General features: G+C 36.8%; 1 long non-coding RNA gene across 1 annotated transcript; it reads right to left on the minus strand.

Annotated features, from left to right (window-relative positions):
- Positions 1 to 1997: 1997 nt before the first annotated feature.
- LOC107733297 (uncharacterized) lies at positions 1998 to 3439 on the minus strand. Its single transcript, XR_001638964.1, has 2 exons — positions 3118 to 3439; positions 1998 to 2996 (listed from the first exon to the last, which is right to left on the minus strand). It is a non-coding gene; the product is annotated as an uncharacterized LOC107733297 (long non-coding RNA).
- Between the last annotated feature and the right edge of the window lie 321 nt (positions 3440 to 3760).

Raw genomic sequence — 3760 nt, forward strand, 5'->3', positions numbered from 1 at the left:
TCTCAACTGGTCTTATTGCTCTTCCATACATGCTGGTTTATTTATTGTCTGGCATTTTGGATAATGGTCTGAAAATAGCCTGTAGACTGTAAACATGGACTCACTCTGACACTAGGGAGCAGAGTTTGACAACAAATGTGCAGCTGAGTGAGTGACTAACAGGCCAGAGTGCTGCTGTGTGCGCCTATATGTCTGTCTGTCATGTTTTCTATGGAGCATACGAGACCCTAAAGTCATTTTAACCGAAAACACATAATATAATAAATATATATTTAACATTGCATTAAGTTGAAATGACATTTGCTGTTAAGCAAAAATTCAACTTAACTGTCCAAAGCATGTTTGAGGTTTTAGAGGCCCCAGGTGTACAATATAAATAAATGAAATGCATTTTCACATGGAAATATTCTCTCTTACAATGTAGCAATTGTGCAGCTATTTATTCAGATTTATTATTATTATTATTATTTCATACTTGTTTTCTAACATGTTTTTTTTCTGGGGTCAGATCGACCTCAAACATGAACATCATTAGCTACTAGAACAGATTCACATTTGCATGTGCAAGACTGCTTTAATAAAACAGGGGTAATGCTTCAACAATATCTGATTTTTGGCTACATCGGAGGAACTTCTTAGAATAATTTATAGCCAAAGTTTTTTATTTTTGCACCATAAACATAAACACAGCAAAGTCAATCTCAACAGAACATGAGGGCTATTTGTCTGTAAAATATACCACTTTTTCAGAGTGTTGCATTTGCACACCTAGTTTTGTTTCAGGAGCCAGATTTTACATTAGAGATGTGACGACTTAGAATTGAAACTGTTTATCATACAAATATAAATACTAATGTCTATATAATCAAACATTAATCAACAGGATATACTAATATTATGAATTCCTGACGGGAATAATTCAACACACACACACAAATCACACACACACACACACACACACACACACACACACAAACATTCTGACTGGCACAAACCATATTTATCCCTGGCAAATTTAATGTATTGAATTTGTCAGTTGTTTTATGCTTGTGCTTGCTTTGCTGCAAATATACTGATTATAATGTTGTGTGTGTGTGTGTGTGTGTGTGTGTTTTTTATGGACATATGGCTTTAAATTTGTCCAAATTTGCCTACTTCCTACTATATAGGAGGAAAAGGGTATATGAGAAGAGTATATGTGACCCTGGAGCACAAAAGCAGTCTTAAGTCGCTGGGGTATATTTGTAGCAATAGCCAAACATACATTGTATGGGTCAAAATTATTGATTTTTCTTTTATGCCAAAAATCATTAGGATATTAAGTAAAGATCATGTTCCATGAAGATATTTTGTATTTTTTTGCACCCTCAGATTCCAGATTTTTAACCAAACCATACATCAATGGAAAGCTTATTTATTCAGCTGTCAGATCATGTATAAATCTCAATTTTGAAAAATTTACCCTTATGACTGGTTTTGTGGTCCAGGGTCACATATGTCCGAAATCATAGTAATCATACCTGAAAAAGCTAATCAAGATCTTCAGAACTACTACAACGTGACAGGTGAGTTTGATCTGGGTTGGAGCTAAACTTTGGAAAAGAGTTGAGAAACCCAGCCCTAAATTCTCAGCTGAAGGTTTTAAAAGTGCAATCAAATTGGAACATAGTGTGTTTGAAAAAGTTACGACAAAAATGTAAATGTCATCTTCATTGAAATGATAATTTGCTGAATCAAGGATGCATGAAACTGGAGTGTGGGAATGTTATTGCTGTCTAATGATATCACTTGTTTCACTCATTTCACTGTGTCTACATAATAGCTCAAATCAAATTATAATATTTTTTAATAATATTTGAATTACACCTCTTTTGTTTTCAGCATCATTTCCACATTGCTAATGATAAAGGTAATTTTTTCTCTCTCTACACACATTTGTTTATACAAATGCGTGTGGTTTCGCTTTGGACTAATCAAATAATGGGCTGCCAAATAGCTTGTCGTTGAATATTTTATTTGCAAATGAAGTATTAATAACTCAGAGTCCGTAAAAATATACAATTTTTTACTTGTAGAGGGACATATTTACAAGAATGGAATTTCTTCAAAATGAACAAACTGGTTTACAAAACTCAAAATGTGTGCAACAGCAAAGAGAAATGAAGATCATGAGTATTTTCCCTTCCGTCTCACCAGACGAGGACTCTCGGGCAAATACAGGCCCGAGTTCCCACATTCACAAACAAAAGAAAAACAACAAAAAAATCCCTCAAGATAACAGAGGAAAGCACAGTAAATGTTAAAACAAAGCAACGTGAATGGAAAAAAAGAGACAGAGAGGATGTTGGTCATATTTACACTTACATATTCAACCGAATACAGGTATGAACACAGAAGCAAAGCGTTCCCAATATCTGACCTTTAGGCCATAACATGCAATCTCTTTGCTTTTCCAATGGAAAAGAATTCCCTTTTACACCCCTCGAAGTAACACATACTGCTACAGTTTCTAAGAGGAGTCGAAGGAGCCGTTTTAGACATAGGACATTATTTTATAATGGGTAACAATGATCAGTTAGAGGCTACATAGACAGTCAAGTACGTCTTTTAAATAGAGTGTTATCTCAAAAATACATCGCAGATGGACCTTAACTCATTCTCTGGATTGAGCTCCCATTCAAAACTGAATGTCCTCATGCAACGTGAGCACCACTTCAGATGCTTTGGCGGCTCTATTGGAAGAGTGTACATACACTGATGGTTTCTAAACACCATGCCAGCTCTTTAACAGTGTTGAAATAAAATCCACTAAAGATTCATTGTCTGAGGATATAGACCGGTTCTTCTTGCTGGGAGACCCTGGGGAGGGCTAAGAAAGGAATACAAATCACCTCAAGTGCCTGAATGTAAGAACGGAACTGCTGGAAGGCAAGCTTTCAATCAGCTTTCGTTGTAATAAAGTGGGCCGATCTTGGCTAGTTTGGTGCTGTGATGTCCTAAAACAGAAAAAGGACCAAAATAAACATACAACAACAGCTCTGTTCCAAAACCTACAGAGCTGCCTATGTAGGCAGCATTTTAAAGCATATAAGGCTGTTCCAAAAGGTTCTGATATACCTTCCGATGGCAGCATCACCTGGATTCATATAATGCAATTGCATGATGAATTGCAATAAGCTCAGATAAATCTAATTAAAATTGACTATTTTAGTCAATATTTGTGTCTTATGTATTTTTATTCTGAAACTCTGTACATATGGAGCAATTGTACTTTTAGCTTAGTAAACTGTATTGAAATCAGAATCCTCAACCTTTAATTTCAGAGTTTGGCATTAGCATGGTCCTAATTTAACAGCATGTTATAGGTTAGGATAAGTCAGCCTTGGAAGCTCTTCACCTATGTAGGCAGTAGACAGCAAGGCAGCATTTTGTAAATTGCAATCACCTGATGCATTTCAATCAGAAAAAAAAAAACTTCCATCCAAGTTGGTGGACAATGAGTGATTCATGATCCATGATTCTGCTACGGCAGGGGGGCCCAAACTCGGTCCTGGAGGGCCGGTGTCCTGCCGAGTTTAGCTCCAACTTGCCTCAACACACCTGCCTTCAAGTTTCTAGTATGCCTTTTAAGAGCTTGATTAGCTGGTTCAGGTGTGTTTAATTGAGGTTGGAGCTAAACTCTTCAGGACACCGGCCCTCCGGGACCGAGTTTGGGCACCCCTGCCTTACCCTGCCTAGGAATCTTCACCAATCAGAGAAT

This window comes from Sinocyclocheilus rhinocerous, unplaced genomic scaffold, assembly GCF_001515625.1.
Source record: "Sinocyclocheilus rhinocerous isolate Xijiao unplaced genomic scaffold, SAMN03320098_v1.1 scaffold2355, whole genome shotgun sequence".
Classification (NCBI taxonomy): Eukaryota; Metazoa; Chordata; class Actinopteri; order Cypriniformes; family Cyprinidae; genus Sinocyclocheilus; species Sinocyclocheilus rhinocerous.